The sequence below is a fragment of the Anolis sagrei genome, chromosome 6 (genome assembly GCF_037176765.1).
Source record: "Anolis sagrei isolate rAnoSag1 chromosome 6, rAnoSag1.mat, whole genome shotgun sequence".
NCBI lineage: Eukaryota > Metazoa > Chordata > Lepidosauria > Squamata > Dactyloidae > Anolis > Anolis sagrei.
This window is the reverse complement of record NC_090026.1, coordinates 53,434,534-53,456,590: the sequence shown is the minus strand read 5'-3', so window position 1 is coordinate 53,456,590 and position 22,057 is coordinate 53,434,534. Positions and strand designations below refer to the sequence as shown.

General features: G+C 47.2%; 1 long non-coding RNA gene across 5 annotated transcripts in view; it reads left to right on the top strand.

Annotated features, from left to right (window-relative positions):
* The window catches only part of LOC137097377 (uncharacterized), a 224,064-nt gene that overhangs the window by 172,152 nt on the left and 29,855 nt on the right, over positions 1–22,057 (top strand). For 2 of the 5 annotated variants that reach the window (XR_010910179.1, XR_010910180.1), the window contains exon 1: positions 4,216–4,542. The exons of 2 other annotated variants lie outside the window; for them this stretch is intronic. This is a non-coding gene — a long non-coding RNA (uncharacterized lncRNA). Of the gene's footprint in view, positions 1–4,215; positions 4,543–22,057 lie in introns of those variants that run through there. One more of the 5 variants, XR_010910177.1, reaches the window with a different exon arrangement.

The window sequence follows — 22,057 nt, the reverse complement described above, 5'->3', positions numbered from 1 at the left end:
TCCCCTCACCGGCCCCAGTATGCTGGGCGGAAGAAGCCAAGCGGCGTTGCTATTGGCCTTTGCGGACACTGGACTCACCGGGCAATTCTTCCCATTGGAATCCTGGCGTTCAAGTGGCAGAGGGATTGCTGGCTCCAAAAGGAAAGAAAGGAGAAAGGAGCGAGGACCCTGATTGCCACTGTGAGCAGATGCCTGCCCAATAGAGAAACGATGGGCTGTGTCCAGGCATATAGCCGGGGGGGGGGGGGGGGCTTTGGGGGCTTCAGCCCCCCCCCCCCCGAAATTCTCATGGTGGCCTTACTGGTACATTATTTCAACTGTTATGTTTATTCATATCTTGATCTGATCACCATATGAAATATATTTATCTCATATGCATGGGGGTCTTGGGGTAACGATACAAAAGGTTTGCTAGGGTAAACCCTCTTTCACTCAGACTCACCCCCCCCCCGAATCAAACTCTCCCCCCCCCAATCAAGTCCAGTGACATTCATGCACATGTCCTTTTTTCTCCCCAGTTTACAACATGAGTGGTGTCATGCTGCCCTGCAGAATTCTCCCCAGAAACTGGCGGAAAGAAGGAAAGTCTATAAGGATACCATGTCATTCTGGAAGGCACCATGCTTTTCCCAGAAGGTGGAGGACAGTAACATGCATTGTTCTTGCTCAGATTTAGGATGGAATGTGTTCAGTGAGCTGTAACAAAACAACAACAACAACCCACATCTTCCTTTGAGGTGGGATGCAACATGGCTAAAACAGAGACGTCAAATACAAGACTATTGAAATACATATGACAAGATGCACACAGTTAAAATGCAGGTTAAAATGCACTGATTAAATGCAGATTAAAATTCACAAGTTAAAACTGAGATGATGTATATTTCTTAATGCATTAATTGGGGTTCACAGTGAGCAGTTTTTGAAACCAAGGTCCCATCTACACTGCCATATCATGCAGTCTACACTGACTATATGATGAATGACTCTACACTACCCATATGATGAATCTTCTAATTGCATGATATGGCAGTGTAGATGGCCATTGATCATCTGGTGGTTCTGAAGATCTGAGTTCGTGTTCCTTATATTTAATATCTATCTGTGCTATTTCCATTCCATATGTTTAAGTTTGCCATTGTAAACCTATTTCCTACGAGGGAATCAACTCTTCTGAATACATGAATAGGATTGGACTATATCACTCTGAGTCTCTTTGGTGAGAGAGGGTGGGTTACAAAGTTTTATTTTTTTATAATTATTATTATACGTTTGGTAAATCTGGGATAATTTTTTAGGTGTTGTGGTGGCAGTTCGAAAAAGTTTTGGTTCTAGGACCCTCCTTCAGAATACCAATTAAACTGATTTACGAGGCCATAAAAATCTCCAGGAAGTATGCAAAGAATGAGGAAGTGCTTCATCAGTGTCACAAATGGACGGTGAAGTGTCAGCTCCCCTGGTGGCCAGAAGCTGGAATGTTAAATAGCCTCTGAGTGTCTGTCTATATATGTTGCTTGTCTATGGCTTTGGATGTTTGCCATGTATATGTACATTGTAATCCACCCTGAGTCCCCTGCGGGGTCAGAAGGGTGGAATAGAAATACTGTAAATAAATAAATACATAAATAAACACCAAAGTCAATGGAGATCAAACCCCATTAGATACAATCATGTCTCTTCTATAAAACGGAAATATCAAGTCATGGTTTTGGGATGTTGTATTTATATAGTGTCTAGATGTAAGGAAATCATAGCCCCACTCTATTCTGCTTTGGTCAGACCTCATCTGGAATACCGTGCCAAGTTCTGGGCACCACAATTCAAGAAGGATATTGACTTTTTATTTTGGGGGGAATATTTTTAAGTCATGGGTAGTTGAATCTGTATATACCGAATCTGTTGGTAAGGAGGGCTAACTGTATTTATACAATACAACGGTGTTCAATTTGTCTTTCTCACTCATGCTTTTGATTGGTGCAACTGTATAATATTCCCTAGAAGTTGGGGTAGTAACATTGAGCCCTTGTCTTCAGCCAGATGACCGGGGACTCATGAATGGCATCCCAGTGCTTAGAGGCACCTGACAAGGCCCTGAGGCTCTGCACTTCATCCAGACACCCCTTGAGCCAGGGAGCGAAGTGCAACTAGAGTTGGATTGGGACCGACTGTTGATTGTGGTTACACTCCCAATCAATGCAGTTTGAACTGCATGATATAGTCAGCGTAGACCATATGCACTTCAGATTGCATTATTTGGCAGTGTAGATCTAGGCTGTGACGCAGTTTTCATGGAACCCCCCCCCCTCCCGCTATGCCAGCTCCCCTGGCTGCCGATCCATCTCCGATCCCAATTCAAAGTGTTGGTTTTGACCTATAAAGCTCTATACCAGCGGTTCTCAACCTGGGGGTCTCGACCCCCGGGGGGTCCTTTGGCCATTTTCTGGGGGTCGCCAAGCTGCATTGGCTAGCCACGCCCCCTCCAAAATGGCGGCCGACCCACAAGCCAATGGCACTCCTGATAGGGATAGTGGCAGCCCTTTCCCAGCCCAGCAATAATCGCATGCCTTCCCGGAGCGGCGGAGGCAGCGGCGTCCTACCTCTGAACACCTCCATCGTCGAGCTGCTGCTGCAGGCCTAGAGGAGCAGCTGCAACCCAGCAGCAGCAGCTCGACGGAGGCTGATGGAAGTCCTCCCCTGCCTGCGAATGGCTCCTGGAAAACTGGGAGAGGAGGCCTTTCCTCCGCTCTCTCTCTCTCTCTCTCTCGGCAGAGCAACCCAGCTAGAGAGAGAGGAAGATAAAGGGTGCGCCAGCTGCGGCCGTACCTCGTGAAGGCAGATCTGGCCGGGGTGGTCCACGCCTTGGTCACCTCTAGAATGGATTACTGCAATGCGCTCTACGTGGGGCTGCCCTTGAAGTCGGCTCAGAAACTTCAATTGGTCCAGCGGGCAGCAGCCAGGATGCTAACCGGGGCTCATTATCAAGAGAGGTCTACCCCTCTGTTTAAGGAGCTCCACTGGCTGCCATTTATTTCCGAGCCCAATTCAAGGTTCAGGTGCTCACCTACAAAGCCCTGAACGGTTTGGGACCACCCTACCTGCGTGACCGCATCTCCATCTACGAACCCACACGCTCACTCCGGTCATCTGGGGAGGCCCTGCTCGTGATCCCACCCACGCCGCAAGCGCGCTTGGTGGGGACACGGGACAGGGCCTTCTCTGTGGCGGCCCCCCGACTTTGGAATGCCCTTCCAAAAGATCTCCGACAGGCCCCTACTCTAGCAGTTTTCAGAAGGAACCTAAAAACCTGGCTGTTCCGATGTGCCTTTTCAGATTAGGAATCCCCCATCCCAAGTCCTAGAAGCACTTTAGTACAACCGATGTTACTGCACACCATACCTCTAATCCTACGTTCCTCCTGCCATTTCAGCACTTTAACCCCTGTACCCCATTGCGCTGGCCGAACCAGTTTTAATAGTGTCTTGATGTAGTTGTTGTTATTTTGCTTAATTGTTTGATTTGCTTTGCTTATTATTGTGCTATGTTTTATTGTATTGTGTTTGGAGGCTTCGGCCTGTGTAAGCCGCATCGAGTCCTGCGGGAGATGCTAGCGGGGTACAAATAAAGTTAATAATAATAATAATAATAATAATAATAATAATGGGTATGCAGGGAAAGGGCGAAGGAAAGAAAGGTGTCCATGGAGTGAGGGAGAAAAAAGGAAAAGCACGCACAAGATCATAGAATCATAGAATCATAGAGTTGGAAGAGACCTCATGGGCCATCCAGTCCAACCCCCTGCCAAGAAGCAGGAATATTGCATTCAAATCACCCCTGACAGATGGCCATCCAGCCTCTGCTTAAAAGCTTCCAAAGAGGGAGCCTCCACCACACTCCGGGGCAGAGAGTTCCACTGCTGAACGGCTCTCACAGTCAGGAAGTTCTTCCTAATGTTCAGGTGGAATCTCCTCTCTTGTAGTTTGATGAGAGAGAAGGAGAGAAAGGCACACGGGGGCAAGGGAGGGGGGTGGAAAGGCACACATGGGGTGAGGGAGAAGGGGAAAAGGGTCCACGCAGGGTGAGGGAGAAGAAAGGTGAACGAGGGTCAAGGGAGGAGAAAAGGGCACGCACATGGCAAGGGAGAGGGAGAAAAAAGGGCACAAGGGGCGAGGAAGAAGAAAATCAACGGGTCTGGGGCAAGGGAGAAGGAGGGAAAGGTGTGCAGGCAGAAAGAGCAGAGGAAAGAAGGTGCAAGGAAAGAGGAGGAAAAGACAACTGGGTTGCTATGCAGAGAATGGATGCCCTTCTTTCAGCCCCACACCTGCCTGGCATCATCCTCCCTGGAGCAGCACGTGCTGGGCTGCAGCCGCTCCTGTAGGCGGGCCCAGGAGCGGAGGAGAGCCATCCCCAGGCCAGCGGAGAAGCTGCAAACGGAGAAGCTCCCTGCTGCAAACGGCCCCTGAGTTGTTGCAGCAGCGTTTGCAGGCGCCTCCCAGGGGATAGCTGTGGCAGGAAGGAAATCCCAGGCAGCTCCCAATCTCCAAGGTCAGTTTTCCCCAGAGCCCCCAGTATTCTCTTTATGTTCGTGGGTGTTCTCTGTGCCAAGTTTAGTGCAATTTCATGGCTGTTGGGGTTTCAGAATGCTCTCTGATTGCAGAGAACTATAAATCCCAGGCAGCTCCCAATCTCCAAGGTCAGTTTTCCCCAGAGCCCCCAGTATTCTCTTTGTGTTCGTGGGTGTTCTCTGTGCCAAGTTTAGTGCAATTTCATGGCTGTTGGGGTTTCAGAATGCTCTCTGATTGCAGAGAACTATAAATCCCAGGCAGCTCCCAATCTCCAAGGTCTGTTTTCCCCAGAGCCCCCAGTATTCTCTTTGTGTTCGTGGGTGTTCTCTGTGCCAAGTTTAGTGCAATTTCATGGCTGTTGGGATTTCAGAATGCTCTCTGATTGCAGAGAACTATAAATCCCAGGGAGCTCCCAATCTCCAAGGTCTGTTTTCCCCAGAGCCCCCAGTATTCTCTTTGTGTTCATGGGTGTTCTCTGTGCCAAGTTTAGTGCAATTTCATGGCTGTTGGGGTTTCAGAATGCTCTCTGATTGCAGAGAACTATAAATCCCAGGCAGCTCCCAATCTCCAAGGTCTGTTTTCCCCAGAGCCCCCAGTATTCTCTTTGTGTTCGTGGGTGTTCTCTGTGCCACGTTTAGTGCAATTTCATGGCTGTTGGGATTTCAGAATGCTCTTTGATTGCAGAGAACTATAAATCCCAGGGAGCTCCCAATCTCCAAGGTCTGTTTTCCCCAGAGCCCCCAGTATTCTCTTTGTGTTCATGGGTGTTCTCTGTGCCAAGTTTAGTGCAATTTCATGGCTGTTGGGGTTTCAGAATGCTCTCTGATTGCAGAGAACTATAAATCCCAGGCAGCTCCCAATCTCCAAGGTCTGTTTTCCCCAGAGCCCCCAGTATTCTCTTTGTGTTCGTGGGTGTTCTCTGTGCCAAGTTTAGTGCAATTCCATGGCTGTTGGGATTTCAGAATGCTCTCTGATTGCAGAGAACTATAAATCCCAGGCAGCTCCCAATCTCCAAGGTCTGTTTTCCCCAGAGCCCCCAGTATTCTCTTTATGTTCGTGGGTGTTCTCTGTGCCAAGTTTAGTCCAATTTCATGGCTGTTGGGGTTTCAGAACGCTCTTTGATTGCAGAGAACTATAAATCCCAGGCAGCTCCCAATCTCCAAGGTCTGTTTTCCCCAGAGCCCCCAGTATTCTCTTTGTGTTCATGGGTGTTCTCTGTGCCAAGTTTAGTGCAATTTCATGGCTGTTGGGGTTTTAGAATTCTCTTTGATTGCAGAGAACTATAAATCCCAGGCAGCTCCCAATCTCCAAGGTCTGTTTTCCCCAGAGCCCCCAGTATTCTCTTTCTGTTCATGGGTGTTCTCTGTGCCAAGTTTAGTGCAATTTCATGGCTGTTGGGGTTTCAGAATGCTCTCTGAATGCAGAGAACTATAAATCCCAGGCAGCTCCCAATCTCCAAGGTCTGTTTTCCCCAGAGACCCCAGTATTCTCTTTGTGTTCATGGGTGTTCTCTGTGCCAAGTTTAGTGCAATTTCATGGCTGTTGGGGTTTCAGAATGCTCTTTGATTGCAGAGAACTATAAATCCCAGGCAGCTCCCAATCTCCAAGGTCTGTTTTCCCCAGAGCCCCCAGTATTCTCTTTGTGTTCATGGGTGTTCTCTGTGCCAAGTTTAGTGCAATTTCATGGCTGTTGGGGTTTCAGAATGCTCTCTGATTGCAGAGAACTATAAATCCCAGGCAGCTCCCAATCTCCAAGGTCTGTTTTCCCCAGAGCCCCCAGTATTCTCTTTGTGTTCGTGGGTGTTCTCTGTGCCAAGTTTAGTGCAATTCCATGGCTGTTGGGATTTCAGAATGCTCTCTGATTGCAGAGAACTATAAATCCCAGGCAGCTCCCAATCTCCAAGGTCTGTTTTCCCCAGAGCCCCCAGTATTCTCTTTATGTTCGTGGGTGTTCTCTGTGCCAAGTTTAGTCCAATTTCATGGCTGTTGGGGTTTCAGAATGCTCTCTGATTGCAGAGAACTATAAATCCCAGGGAGCTCCCAATCTCCAAGGTCTGTTTTCCCCAGAGCCCCCAGTATTCTCTTTGTGTTCATGGGTGTTCTCTGTGCCAAGTTTAGTGCAATTTCATGGCTGTTGGGGTTTCAGAATGCTCTCTGATTGCAGAGAACTATAAATCCCAGGCAGCTCCCAATCTCCAAGGTCTGTTTTCCCCAGAGCCCCCAGTATTCTCTTTGTGTTCATGGGTGTTCTCTGTGCCAAGTTTAGTCCAATTTCATGGCTGTTGGGGTTTCAGAATGCTCTCTGATTGCAGAGAACTATAAATCCCAGGGAGCTCCCAATCTCCAAGGTCTGTTTTCCCCAGAGCCCCCAGTATTCTCTTTGTGTTCATGGGTGTTCTCTGTGCCAAGTTTAGTGCAATTCCATGGCTGTTGGGGTTTCAGAATGCTCTCTGATTGCAGAGAACTATAAATCCCAGGCAGCTCCCAATCTCCAAGGTCTGTTTTCCCCAGAGCCCCCAGTATTCTCTTTGTGTTCGTGGGTGTTCTCTGTGCCAAGTTTAGTGCAATTCCATGGCTGTTGGGGTTTTAGAATTCTCTTTGATTGCAGAGAACTATAAATCCCAGGCAGCTCCCAATCTCCAAGGTCTGTTTTCCCCAGAGCCCCCAGTATTCTATTTGTGTTCATGGGTGTTCTCTGTGCCAAGTTTAGTGCAATTCCATGGCTGTTGGGGTTTTAGAATTCTCTTTGATTGCAGAGAACTATAAATCCCAGGCAGCTCCCAATCTCCAAGGTCTGTTTTCCCCAGAGCCCCCAGTATTCTCTTTGTGTTCATGGGTGTTCTCTGTGCCAAGTTTAGTCCAATTTCATGGCTGTTGGGGTTTTAGAATTCTCTTTGATTGCAGAGAACTATAAATCCCAGGCAACTCCCAATCTCCAAGGTCTGTTTTCCCCAGAGCCCCCAGTATTCTCTTTGTGTTCGTGGGTGTTCTCTGTGCCAAGTTTAGTGCAATTCCATGGCTGTTGGGGTTTTAGAATTCTCTTTGATTGCAGAGAACTATAAATCCCAGGCAGCTCCCAATCTCCAAGGTCTGTTTTCCCCAGAGACCCCAGTATTCTCTTTGTGTTCGTGGGTGTTCTCTGTGCCAAGTTTAGTGCAATTCCATGGCTGTTGGGGTTTTAGAATTCTCTTTGATTGCAGAGAACTATAAATCCCAGGCAGCTCCCAATCTCCAAGGTCTGTTTTCCCCAGAGACCCCAGTATTCTCTTTGTGTTCGTGGGTGTTCTCTGTGCCAGGTTTCGTGCAATTCCATGGCTGTTGGGGTTTTAGAATTCTCTTTGATTGCAGAGAACTATAAATCCCAGGCAGCTCCCAATCTCCAAGGTCTGTTTTCCCCAGAGCCCCCAGTATTCTCTTTGTGTTCGTGGGTGTTCTCTGTGCCAAGTTTAGTCCAATTTCATGGCTGTTGGTGTTTTAGAATTCTCTTTGATTGCAGAGAACTATAAATCCCAGGCAGCTCCCAATCTCCAAGGTCTGTTTTCCCCAGAGCCCCCAGTATTCTCTTTGTGTTCATGGGTGTTCTCTGTGCCAAGTTTAGTGCAATTCCATGGCTGTTGGGGTTTTAGAATTCTCTTTGATTGCAGAGAACTATAAATCCCAGGCAGCTCCCAATCTCCAAGGTCTGTTTTCCCCAGAGCCCCCAGTATTCTCTTTGTGTTCGTGGGTGTTCTCTGTGCCAAGTTTAGTGCAATTCCATGGCTGTTGGGGTTTTAGAATTCTCTTTGATTGCAGAGAACTATAAATCCCAGGCAGCTCCCAATCTCCAAGGTGTGTTTTCCCCAGAGCCCCCAGTATTCTCTTTGTGTTCATGGGTGTTCTCTGTGCCAAGTTTAGTGCAATTCCATGGCTGTTGGGGTTTTAGAATTCTCTTTGATTGCAGAGAGCTATAAATCCCAGGCAGCTCCCAATCTCCAAGGTCTGTTTTCCCCAGAGCCCCCAGTATTCTCTTTGTGTTCGTGGGTGTTCTCTGTGCCAAGTTTAGTGCAATTCCATGGCTGTTGGGGTTTTAGAATTCTCTTTGATTGCAGAGAACTATAAATCCCAGGCAGCTCCCAATCTCCAAGGTCTGTTTTCCCCAGAGCCCCCAGTATTCTCTTTGTGTTCGTGGGTGTTCTCTGTGCCAAGTTTAGTGCAATTCCATGGCTGTTGGGGTTTTAGAATGCTCTTTGATTGCAGAGAACTATAAATCCCAGGCAGCTCCCAATCTCCAAGGTCTGTTTTCCCCAGAGCCCCCAGTATTCTCTTTGTGTTCGTGGGTGTTCTCTGTGCCAAGTTTAGTCCAATTTCATGGCTGTTGGGGTTTTAGAATTCTCTTTGATTGCAGAGAACTATAAATCCCGGGCAGCTCCCAATCTCCAAGGTCTGTTTTCCCCAGAGCCCCCAGTATTCTCTTTGTGTTCATGGGTGTTCTCTGTGCCAAGTTTAGTCCAATTTCATGGCTGTTGGGGTTTTAGAATTCTCTTTGATTGCAGAGAACTATAAATCCCAGGCAGCTCCCAATCTCCAAGGTCTGTTTTCCCCAGAGCCCCCAGTATTCTCTTTGTGTTCATGGGTGTTCTCTGTGCCAAGTTTAGTGCAATTCCATGGCTGTTGGGGTTTTAGAATTCTCTTTGATTGCAGAGAACTATAAATCCCAGGCAGCTCCCAATCTCCAAGGTCTGTTTTCCCCAGAGCCCCCAGTATTCTCTTTGTGTTCGTGGGTGTTCTCTGTGCCAAGTTTAGTGCAATTCCATGGCTGTTGGGGTTTTAGAATTCTCTTTGATTGCAGAGAACTATAAATCCCAGGCAGCTCCCAATCTCCAAGGTCTGTTTTCCCCAGAGACCCCAGTATTCTCTTTGTGTTCGTGGGTGTTCTCTGTGCCAAGTTTAGTCCAATTCCATGGCTGTTGGGGTTTCAGAATGCTCTTTGATTGCAGAGAACTATAAATCCCAGGCAGCTCCCAATCTCCAAGGTCTGTTTTCCCCAGAGCCCCCAGTATTCTCTTTGTGTTCGTGGGTGTTCTCTGTGCCAAGTTTAGTCCAATTTCATGGCCGTTGGGGTTTCAGAATGTTCTTTGATTGCAGAGAACTATAAATCCCAGGCAGCTCCCAATCTCCAAGGTCAGTTTTCCCCAGAGCCCCCAGTATTCTCTTTGTGTCCGTGGGTGTTCTCTGTGCCAAGTTTAGTGCAATTCCATGGCTGTTGGGATTTCAGAATGCTATTTGATTGCAGAGAACTATAAATCCCAGGCAGCTCCCAATCTCCAAGGTCTGTTTTCCCCAGAGCCCCCAGTATTCTCTTTGTGTTCATGGGTGTTCTCTGTGCCAAGTTTAGTCCAATTTCATGGCTGTTGGGGTTTCAGAATGCTCTTTGATTGCAGAGAACTATAAATCCCAGGCAGCTCCCAATCTCCAAGGTCTGTTTTCCCCAGAGCCCCCAGTATTCTATTTGTGTTCATGGGTGTTCTCTGTGCCAAGTTTAGTCCAATTTCATGGCTGTTGGGGTTTCAGAATGCTCTTTGATTGCAGGGAACTATAAATCCCAGGCAGCTCCCAATCTCCAAGGTCTGTTTTCCCCAGAGCCCCCAGTATTCTCTTTGTGTTCATGGGTGTTCTCTGTGCCAAGTTTAGTGCAATTCCATGGCTGTTGGGGTTTTAGAATTCTCTTTGATTTCAGAGAACTATAAATCCCAGGCAGCTCCCAATCTCCAAGGTCTGTTTTCCCCAGAGCCCCCAGTATTCTCTTTGTGTTCATTGGTGTTCTCTGTGCCAAGTTTAGTCCAATTTCATGGCTGTTGGGGTTTCAGAATGCTCTTGGATTGCAGAGAACTATAAATCCCAGGCAGCTCCCAATCTCCAAGATCTGTTTTCCCCAGAGCCCCCAGTATTCTCTTTGTGTTCGTGGGTGTTCTCTGTGCCAAGTTTAGTCCAATTTCATGGCCGTTGGGGTTTCAGAATGTTCTTTGATTGCAGAGAACTATAAATCCCAGGCAGCTCCCAATCTCCAAGGTCTGTATTCCCCAGAGCCCCCAGTATTCTCTTTGTGTTCGTGGGTGTTCTCTGTGCCAAGTTTAGTCCAATTTCATGGCTGTTGGGGTTTCAGAATGCTCTTTGATTGCAGGGAACTATAAATCCCAGGCAGCTCCCAATCTCCAAGGTCTGTATTCCCCAGAGCCCCCAGTATTCTCTTTGTGTTCATGGGTGTTCTCTGTGCCAAGTTTAGTGCAATTCCATGGCTGTTGGGGTTTTAGAATTCTCTTTGATTTCAGAGAACTATAAATCCCAGGCAGCTCCCAATCTCCAAGGTCTGTTTTCCCCAGAGCCCCCAGTATTCTCTTTGTGTTCATGGGTGTTCTCTGTGCCAAGTTTAGTCCAATTTCATGGCTGTTGGGGTTTCAGAATGCTCTTGGATTGCAGAGAACTATAAATCCCAGGCAGCTCCCAATCTCCAAGATCTGTTTTCCCCAGAGCCCCCAGTATTCTCTTTGTGTTCGTGGGTGTTCTCTGTGCCAAGTTTAGTCCAATTTCATGGCCGTTGGGGTTTCAGAATGTTCTTTGATTGCAGAGAACTATAAATCCCAGGCAGCTCCCAATCTCCAAGGTCAGTTTTCCCCAGAGCCCCCAGTATTCTCTTTGTGTTCGTGGGTGTTCTCTGTGCCAAGTTTAGTGCAATTCCATGGCTATTGGGATTTCAGAATGCTCTTTGATTGCAGAGAACTATAAATCCCAGGCAGCTCCCAATCTCCAAGGTCTGTTTTCCCCAGAGCCCCCAGTATTCTCTTTGTGTTCATGGGTGTTCTCTGTGCCAAGTTTAGTCCAATTTCATGGCTGTTGGGGTTTCAGAATGCTCTTTGATTGCAGAGAACTATAAATCCCAGGCAGCTCCCAATCTCCAAGGTCTGTTTTCCCCAGAGCCCCCAGTATTCTCTTTGTGTTCATGGGTGTTCTCTGTGCCAAGTTTAGTCCAATTTCATGGCTGTTGGGGTTTCAGAATGCTCGTTGATTGCAGAGAACTATAAATCCCAGGCAGCTCCCAATCTCCAAGGTCTGTTTTCCCCAGAGCCCCCAGTATTCTCTTTGTGTTCATGGGTGTTCTCTGTGCCAAGTTTAGTCCAATTTCATGGCTGTTGGGGTTTCAGAATGCTCTTTGATTGCAGAGAACTATAAATCCCAGGCAGCTCCCAATCTCCAAGGTCTGTTTTCCCCAGAGCCCCCAGTATTCTCTTTGTGTTCATGGGTGTTCTCTGTGCCAAGTTTAGTCCAATTTCATGGCTGTTGGGGTTTCAGAATGCTCTTTGATTGCAGAGAACTATAAATCCCAGGCAGCTCCCAATCTCCAAGGTCTGTTTTCCCCAGAGCCCCCAGTATTCTCTTTGTGTTCATGGGTGTTCTCTGTGCCAAGTTTAGTCCAATTTCATGGCTGTTGGGGTTTCAGAATGCTCTTTGATTGCAGAGAACTATAAATCCCAGGCAGCTCCCAATCTCCAAGATCTGTTTTCCCCAGAGCCCCCAGTATTCTCTTTGTGTTCGTGGGTGTTCTCTGTGCCAAGTTTAGTCCAATTTCATGGCCGTTGGGGTTTTAGAATGTTCTTTGATTGCAGAGAACTATAAATCCCAGGCAGCTCCCAATCTCCAAGGTCAGTTTTCCCCAGAGCCCCCAGTATTCTCTTTGTGTTCGTGGGTGTTCTCTGTGCCAGGTTTAGTGCAATTCCATGGCTATTGGGATTTCAGAATGCTCTTTGATTGCAGAGAACTATAAATCCCAGGCAGCTCCCAATCTCCAAGGTCTGTTTTCCCCAGAGCCCCCAGTATTCTCTTTGTGTTCATGGGTGTTCTCTGTGCCAAGTTTAGTCCAATTTCATGGCTGTTGGGGTTTCAGAATGCTCTTTGATTGCAGAGAACTATAAATCCCAGGCAGCTCCCAATCTCCAAGGTCTGTTTTCCCCAGAGCCCCCAGTATTCTCTTTGTGTTCATGGGTGTTCTCTGTGCCAAGTTTAGTCCAATTTCATGGCTGTTGGGGTTTCAGAATGCTCTTTGATTGCAGAGAACTATAAATCCCAGGCAGCTCCCAATCTCCAAGGTCTGTTTTCCCCAGAGCCCCCAGTATTCTCTTTGTGTTCATGGGTGTTCTCTGTGCCAAGTTTAGTCCAATTTCATGGCTGTTGGGGTTTCAGAATGCTCTTTGAGTGCAGAGAACTATAAATCCCAGGCAGCTCCCAATCTCCAAGGTCTGTTTTCCCCAGAGCCCCCAGTATTCTCTTTGTGTTCATGGGTGTTCTCTGTGCCAAGTTTAGTCCAATTTCATGGCTGTTGGGGTTTCAGAATGCTCTTTGAGTGCAGAGAACTATAAATCCCAGGCAGCTCCCAATCTCCAAGGTCTGTTTTCCCCAGAGCCCCCAGTATTCTCTTTGTGTTCATGGGTGTTCTCTGTGCCAAGTTTAGTGCAATTCCATGGCTGTTGGGGTTTTAGAATTCTCTTTGATTGCAGAGAACTATAAATCCCAGGCAGCTCCCAATCTCCAAGGTCTGTTTTCCCCAGAGCCCCCAGTATTCTATTTGTGTTCATGGGTGTTCTCTGTGCCAAGTTTAGTCCAATTTCATGGCTGTTGGGGTTTCAGAATGCTCTTTGATTGTAGAGAACTATAAATCCCAGGCAGCTCCCAATCTCCAAGGTCTGTTTTCCCCAGAGCCCCCAGTATTCTCTTTGTGTTCATGGGTGTTCTCTGTGCCAAGTTTAGTGCAATTCCATGGCTGTTGGGGTTTCAGAATGCTCTTTGATTGCAGAGAACTATAAATCCCAGGCAGCTCCCAATCTCCAAGGTCTGTTTTCCCCAGAGCCCCCAGTATTCTCTTTGTGTTCATGGGTGTTCTCTGTGCCAAGTTTAGTCCAATTTCATGGCTGTTGGGGTTTCAGAATGCTCTTTGATTGCAGAGAACTATAAATCCCAGGCAGCTCCCAATCTCCAAGGTCTGTTTTCCCCAGAGCCCCCAGTATTCTCTTTGTGTTCATGGGTGTTCTCTGTGCCAAGTTTAGTGCAATTCCATGGCTGTTGGGGTTTCAGAATGCTCTTTGATTGCAGAGAACTATAAATCCCAGGCAGCTCCCAATCTCCAAGGTCTGTTTTCCCCAGAGCCCCCAGTATTCTCTTTGTGTTCATGGGTGTTCTCTGTGCCAAGTTTAGTCCAATTTCATGGCTGTTGGGGTTTCAGAATGCTCTTTGATTGCAGAGAACTATAAATCCCAGGCAGCTCCCAATCTCCAAGGTCTGTTTTCCCCAGAGCCCCCAGTATTCTCTTTGTGTTCATGGGTGTTCTCTGTGCCAAGTTTAGTGCAATTCCATGGCTGTTGGGGTTTTAGAATTCTCTTTGATTGCAGAGAACTATAAATCCCAGGCAGCTCCCAATCTCCAAGGTCTGTTTTCCCCAGAGCCCCCAGTATTCTATTTGTGTTCATGGGTGTTCTCTGTGCCAAGTTTAGTCCAATTTCATGGCTGTTGGGGTTTCAGAATGCTCTTTGATTGTAGAGAACTATAAATCCCAGGCAGCTCCCAATCTCCAAGGTCTGTTTTCCCCAGAGCCCCCAGTATTCTCTTTGTGTTCATGGGTGTTCTCTGTGCCAAGTTTAGTGCAATTCCATGGCTGTTGGGGTTTCAGAATGCTCTTTGATTGCAGAGAACTATAAATCCCAGGCAGCTCCCAATCTCCAAGGTCTGTTTTCCCCAGAGCCCCCAGTATTCTCTTTGTGTTCATGGGTGTTCTCTGTGCCAAGTTTAGTCCAATTTCATGGCTGTTGGGGTTTCAGAATGCTCTTTGATTGCAGAGAACTATAAATCCCAGGCAGCTCCCAATCTCCAAGGTCTGTTTTCCCCAGAGCCCCCAGTATTCTCTTTGTGTTCATGGGTGTTCTCTGTGCCAAGTTTAGTCCAATTTCATGGCTGTTGGGGTTTCAGAATGCTCTTTGATTGCAGAGAACTATAAATCCCAGGCAGCTCCCAATCTCCAAGGTCTGTTTTCCCCAGAGCCCCCAGTATTCTCTTTGTGTTCATGGGTGTTCTCTGTGCCAAGTTTAGTCCAATTTCATGGCTGTTGGGGTTTCAGAATGCTCTTTGATTGCAGAGAACTATAAATCCCAGGCAGCTCCCAATCTCCAAGGTCTGTTTTCCCCAGAGCCCCCAGTATTCTCTTTGTGTTCATGGGTGTTCTCTGTGCCAAGTTTAGTCCAATTTCATGGCTGTTGGGGTTTCAGAATGCTCTTTGATTGCAGAGAACTATAAATCCCAGGCAGCTCCCAATCTCCAAGGTCTGTTTTCCCCAGAGCCCCCAGTATTCTCTTTGTGTTCATGGGTGTTCTCTGTGCCAAGTTTAGTCCAATTTCATGGCTGTTGGGGTTTCAGAATGCTCGTTGATTGCAGAGAACTATAAATCCCAGGCAGCTCCCAATCTCCAAGGTCTGTTTTCCCCAGAGCCCCCAGTATTCTCTTTGTGTTCATGGGTGTTCTCTGTGCCAAGTTTAGTCCAATTTCATGGCTGTTGGGGTTTCAGAATGCTCGTTGATTGCAGAGAACTATAAATCCCAGGCAGCTCCCAATCTCCAAGGTCTGTTTTCCCCAGAGCCCCCAGTATTCTCTTTGTGTTCATGGGTGTTCTCTGTGCCAAGTTTAGTCCAATTTCATGGCTGTTGGGGTTTCAGAATGCTCTTTGATTGCAGAGAACTATAAATCCCAGGCAGCTCCCAATCTCCAAGGTCTGTTTTCCCCAGAGCCCCCAGTATTCTCTTTGTGTTCATGGGTGTTCTCTGTGCCAAGTTTAGTCCAATTTCATGGCTGTTGGGGTTTCAGAATGCTCTTTGATTGCAGAGAACTATAAATCCCAGGCAGCTCCCAATCTCCAAGGTCTGTTTTCCCCAGAGCCCCCAGTATTCTCTTTGTGTTCATGGGTGTTCTCTGTGCCAAGTTTAGTCCAATTTCATGGCTGTTGGGGTTTCAGAATGCTCTTTGATTGCAGAGAACTATAAATCCCAGGCAGCTCCCAATCTCCAAGATCTGTTTTCCCCAGAGCCCCCAGTATTCTCTTTGTGTTCGTGGGTGTTCTCTGTGCCAAGTTTAGTCCAATTTCATGGCCGTTGGGGTTTTAGAATGTTCTTTGATTGCAGAGAACTATAAATCCCAGGCAGCTCCCAATCTCCAAGGTCAGTTTTCCCCAGAGCCCCCAGTATTCTCTTTGTGTTCGTGGGTGTTCTCTGTGCCAGGTTTAGTGCAATTCCATGGCTATTGGGATTTCAGAATGCTCTTTGATTGCAGAGAACTATAAATCCCAGGCAGCTCCCAATCTCCAAGGTCTGTTTTCCCCAGAGCCCCCAGTATTCTCTTTGTGTTCATGGGTGTTCTCTGTGCCAAGTTTAGTCCAATTTCATGGCTGTTGGGGTTTCAGAATGCTCTTTGATTGCAGAGAACTATAAATCCCAGGCAGCTCCCAATCTCCAAGGTCTGTTTTCCCCAGAGCCCCCAGTATTCTCTTTGTGTTCATGGGTGTTCTCTGTGCCAAGTTTAGTCCAATTTCATGGCTGTTGGGGTTTCAGAATGCTCTTTGATTGCAGAGAACTATAAATCCCAGGCAGCTCCCAATCTCCAAGGTCTGTTTTCCCCAGAGCCCCCAGTATTCTCTTTGTGTTCATGGGTGTTCTCTGTGCCAAGTTTAGTCCAATTTCATGGCTGTTGGAGTTTCAGAATGCTCTTTGAGTGCAGAGAACTATAAATCCCAGGCAGCTCCCAATCTCCAAGGTCTGTTTTCCCCAGAGCCCCCAGTATTCTCTTTGTGTTCATGGGTGTTCTCTGTGCCAAGTTTAGTCCAATTTCATGGCTGTTGGGGTTTCAGAATGCTCTTTGAGTGCAGAGAACTATAAATCCCAGGCAGCTCCCAATCTCCAAGGTCTGTTTTCCCCAGAGCCCCCAGTATTCTCTTTGTGTTCATGGGTGTTCTCTGTGCCAAGTTTAGTGCAATTCCATGGCTGTTGGGGTTTTAGAATTCTCTTTGATTGCAGAGAACTATAAATCCCAGGCAGCTCCCAATCTCCAAGGTCTGTTTTCCCCAGAGCCCCCAGTATTCTATTTGTGTTCATGGGTGTTCTCTGTGCCAAGTTTAGTCCAATTTCATGGCTGTTGGGGTTTCAGAATGCTCTTTGATTGTAGAGAACTATAAATCCCAGGCAGCTCCCAATCTCCAAGGTCTGTTTTCCCCAGAGCCCCCAGTATTCTCTTTGTGTTCATGGGTGTTCTCTGTGCCAAGTTTAGTGCAATTCCATGGCTGTTGGGGTTTCAGAATGCTCTTTGATTGCAGAGAACTATAAATCCCAGGCAGCTCCCAATCTCCAAGGTCTGTTTTCCCCAGAGCCCCCAGTATTCTCTTTGTGTTCATGGGTGTTCTCTGTGCCAAGTTTAGTCCAATTTCATGGCTGTTGGGGTTTCAGAATGCTCTTTGATTGCAGAGAACTATAAATCCCAGGCAGCTCCCAATCTCCAAGGTCTGTTTTCCCCAGAGCCCCCAGTATTCTCTTTGTGTTCATGGGTGTTCTCTGTGCCAAGTTTAGTCCAATTTCATGGCTGTTGGGGTTTCAGAATGCTCGTTGATTGCAGAGAACTATAAATCCCAGGCAGCTCCCAATCTCCAAGGTCTGTTTTCCCCAGAGCCCCCAGTATTCTCTTTGTGTTCATGGGTGTTCTCTGTGCCAAGTTTAGTCCAATTTCATGGCTGTTGGGGTTTCAGAATGCTCTTTGATTGCAGAGAACTATAAATCCCAGGCAGCTCCCAATCTCCAAGGTCTGTTTTCCCCAGAGCCCCCAGTATTCTCTTTGTGTTCATGGGTGTTCTCTGTGCCAAGTTTAGTCCAATTTCATGGCTGTTGGGGTTTCAGAATGCTCTTTGATTGCAGAGAACTATAAATCCCAGGCAGCTCCCAATCTCCAAGGTCTGTTTTCCCCAGAGCCCCCAGTATTCTCTTTGTGTTCATGGGTGTTCTCTGTGCCAAGTTTAGTCCAATTTCATGGCTGTTGGGGTTTCAGAATGCTCTTTGATTGCAGAGAACTATAAATCCCAGGCAGCTCCCAATCTCCAAGGTCTGTTTTCCCCAGAGCCCCCAGTATTCTCTTTGTGTTCATGGGTGTTCTCTGTGCCAAGTTTAGTCCAATTTCATGGCTGTTGGGGTTTCAGAATGCTCTTTGAGTGCAGAGAACTATAAATCCCAGGCAGCTCCCAATCTCCAAGGTCTGTTTTCCCCAGAGCCCCCAGTATTCTCTTTGTGTTCATGGGTGTTCTCTGTGCCAAGTTTAGTCCAATTTCATGGCTGTTGGGGTTTCAGAATGCTCTTTGAGTGCAGAGAACTATAAATCCCAGGCAGCTCCCAATCTCCAAGGTCTGTTTTCCCCAGAGCCCCCAGTATTCTCTTTGTGTTCATGGGTGTTCTCTGTGCCAAGTTTAGTGCAATTCCATGGCTGTTGGGGTTTTAGAATTCTCTTTGATTGCAGAGAACTATAAATCCCAGGCAGCTCCCAATCTCCAAGGTCTGTTTTCCCCAGAGCCCCCAGTATTCTATTTGTGTTCATGGGTGTTCTCTGTGCCAAGTTTAGTCCAATTTCATGGCTGTTGGGGTTTCAGAATGCTCTTTGATTGTAGAGAACTATAAATCCCAGGCAGCTCCCAATCTCCAAGGTCTGTTTTCCCCAGAGCCCCCAGTATTCTCTTTGTGTTCATGGGTGTTCTCTGTGCCAAGTTTAGTGCAATTCCATGGCTGTTGGGGTTTCAGAATGCTCTTTGATTGCAGAGAACTATAAATCCCAGGCAGCTCCCAATCTCCAAGGTCTGTTTTCCCCAGAGCCCCCAGTATTCTCTTTGTGTTCATGGGTGTTCTCTGTGCCAAGTTTAGTCCAATTTCATGGCTGTTGGGGTTTCAGAATGCTCTTTGATTGCAGAGAACTATAAATCCCAGGCAGCTCCCAATCTCCAAGGTCTGTTTTCCCCAGAGCCCCCAGTATTCTCTTTGTGTTCATGGGTGTTCTCTGTGCCAAGTTTAGTCCAATTTCATGGCTGTTGGGGTTTCAGAATGCTCTTTGATTGCAGAGAACTATAAATCCCAGGCAGCTCCCAATCTCCAAGGTCTGTTTTCCCCAGAGCCCCCAGTATTCTCTTTGTGTTCATGGGTGTTCTCTGTGCCAAGTTTAGTCCAATTTCATGGCTGTTGGGGTTTCAGAATGCTCTTTGATTGCAGAGAACTATAAATCCCAGGCAGCTCCCAATCTCCAAGGTCTGTTTTCCCCAGAGCCCCCAGTATTCTCTTTGTGTTCATGGGTGTTCTCTGTGCCAAGTTTAGTCCAATTCCATGGCTGTTGGGGTTTTAGAATTCTCTTTGATTGCAGAGAACTATAAATCCCAGGGAGCTCCCAATCTCCAAGGTCTGTTTTCCCCAGAGACCCCAGTATTCTCTTTGTGTTCATGGGTGTTCTCTGTGCCAAGTTTAGTCCAATTTCATGGCTGTTGGGGTTTCAGAATGCTCTTTGATTGCAGGGAACTATAAATCCCAGGCAGCTCCCAATCTCCAAGGTCTGTTTTCCCCAGAGCCCCCAGTATTCTCTTTGTGTTCGTGGGTGTTCTCTGTGCCAAGTTTAGTCCAATTTCATGGCTGTTGGGGTTTCAGAATGCTCTTTGATTGCAGAGAACTATAAATCCCAGGCAGCTCCCAATCTCCAAGGTCTGTTTTCCCCAGAGCCCCCAGTATTCTCTTTCTGTTCATGGGTGTTCTCTGTGCCAAGTTTAGTCCAATTTCATGGCTGTTGGGGTTTCAGAATGCTCTTTGATTGCAGGGAACTATAAATCCCAGGCAGCTCCCAATCTCCAAGGTCTGTTTTCCCCAGAGCCCCCAGTATTCTCTTTGTGTTCGTGGGTGTTCTCTGTGCCAAGTTTAGTCCAATTTCATGGCTGTTGGGGTTTTAGAATGCTCTTTGATTGCAGAGAACTATAAATCCCAGGCAGCTCCCAATCTCCAAGGTCTGTTTTCCCCAGAGCCCCCAGTATTCTCTTTGTGTTCGTGGGTGTTCTCTGTGCCAAGTTTAGTCCAATTTCATGGCTGTTGGGGTTTTAGAATTCTCTTTGATTGCAGAGAACTATAAATCCCAGGCAGCTCCCAATCTCCAAGGTCTGTTTTCCCCAGAGCCCCCAGTATTCTCTTTGTGTTCATGGGTGTTCTCTGTGCCAAGTTTAGTGCAATTCCATGGCTGTTGGGGTTTTAGAATTCTCTTTGATTGCAGAGAACTATAAATCCCAGGCAGCTCCCAATCTCCAAGGTCTGTTTTCCCCAGAGCCCCCAGTATTCTCTTTGTGTTCGTGGGTGTTCTCTGTGCCAAGTTTAGTGCAATTCCATGGCTGTTGGGGTTTTAGAATTCTCTTTGATTGCAGAGAACTATAAATCCCAGGCAGCTCCCAATCTCCAAGGTCTGTTTTCCCCAGAGACCCCAGTATTCTCTTTGTGTTCGTGGGTGTTCTCTGTGCCAAGTTTAGTGCAATTCCATGGCTGTTGGGGTTTTAGAATTCTCTTTGATTGCAGAGAACTATAAATCCCAGGCAGCTCCCAATCTCCAAGGTCTGTTTTCCCCAGAGCCCCCAGTATTCTCTTTGTGTTCATGGGTGTTCTCTGTGCCAAGTTTAGTGCAATTCCATGGCTGTTGGGGTTTTAGAATTCTCTTTGATTGCAGAGAACTATAAATCCCAGGCAGCTCCCAATCTCCAAGGTCTGTTTTCCCCAGAGCCCCCAGTATTCTCTTTGTGTTCGTGGGTGTTCTCTGTGCCAAGTTTAGTGCAATTCCATGGCTGTTGGGGTTTTAGAATTCTCTTTAATTGCAGAGAACTATAAATCCCAGGCAGCTCCCAATCTCCAAGGTCTGTTTTCCCCAGAGCCCCCAGTATTCTCTTTGTGTTCGTGGGTGTTCTCTGTTCCAAGTTTAGTGCAATTCCATGGCTGTTGGGGTTTTAGAATGCTCTTTGATTGCAGAGAACTATAAATCCCAGGCAGCTCCCAATCTCCAAGGTCTGTTTTCCCCAGAGCCCCCAGTATTCTCTTTGTGTTCGTGGGTGTTCTCTGTGCCAAGTTTAGTCCAATTTCATGGCCGTTGGGGTTTCAGAATGTTCTTTGATTGCAGAGAACTATAAATCCCAGGCAGCTCCCAATCTCCAAGGTCAGTTTTCCCCAGAGCCCCCAGTATTCTCTTTGTGTTCGTGGGTGTTCTCTGTGCCAAGTTTAGTGCAATTTCATGGCTGTTGGGATTTCAGAATGCTCTTTGATTGCAGAGAACTATAAATCCCAGGGAGCTCCCAATCTCCAAGGTCTGTTTTCCCCAGAGCCCCCAGTATTCTCTTTGTGTCCGTGGGTGTTCTCTGTGCCAAGTTTAGTGCAATTCCATGGCTGTTGGGATTTCAGAATGCTATTTGATTGCAGAGAACTATAAATCCCAGGCAGCTCCCAATCTCCAAGGTCTGTTTTCCCCAGAGCCCCCAGTATTCTCTTTGTGTTCATGGGTGTTCTCTGTGCCAAGTTTAGTCCAATTTCATGGCTGTTGGGGTTTCAGAATGCTCTTTGATTGCAGAGAACTATAAATCCCAGGCAGCTCCCAATCTCCAAGGTCTGTTTTCCCCAGAGCCCCCAGTATTCTATTTGTGTTCATGGGTGTTCTCTGTGCCAAGTTTAGTCCAATTTCATGGCTGTTGGGGTTTCAGAATGCTCTTTGATTGCAGGGAACTATAAATCCCAGGCAGCTCCCAATCTCCAAGGTCTGTTTTCCCCAGAGCCCCCAGTATTCTCTTTGTGTTCATGGGTGTTCTCTGTGCCAAGTTTAGTGCAATTCCATGGCTGTTGGGGTTTTAGAATTCTCTTTGATTTCAGAGAACTATAAATCCCAGGCAGCTCCCAATCTCCAAGGTCTGTTTTCCCCAGAGCCCCCAGTATTCTCTTTGTGTTCATTGGTGTTCTCTGTGCCAAGTTTAGTCCAATTTCATGGCTGTTGGGGTTTCAGAATGCTCTTGGATTGCAGAGAACTATAAATCCCAGGCAGCTCCCAATCTCCAAGATCTGTTTTCCCCAGAGCCCCCAGTATTCTCTTTGTGTTCGTGGGTGTTCTCTGTGCCAAGTTTAGTCCAATTTCATGGCCGTTGGGGTTTCAGAATGTTCTTTGATTGCAGAGAACTATAAATCCCAGGCAGCTCCCAATCTCCAAGGTCAGTTTTCCCCAGAGACCCCAGTATTCTCTTTGTGTTCGTGGGTGTTCTCTGTGCCAAGTTTAGTGCAATTCCATGGCTGTTGGGATTTCAGAATGCTCTTTGATTGCAGAGAACTATAAATCCCAGGCAGCTCCCAATCTCCAAGGTCTGTTTTCCCCAGAGCCCCCAGTATTCTCTTTGTGTTCATGGGTGTTCT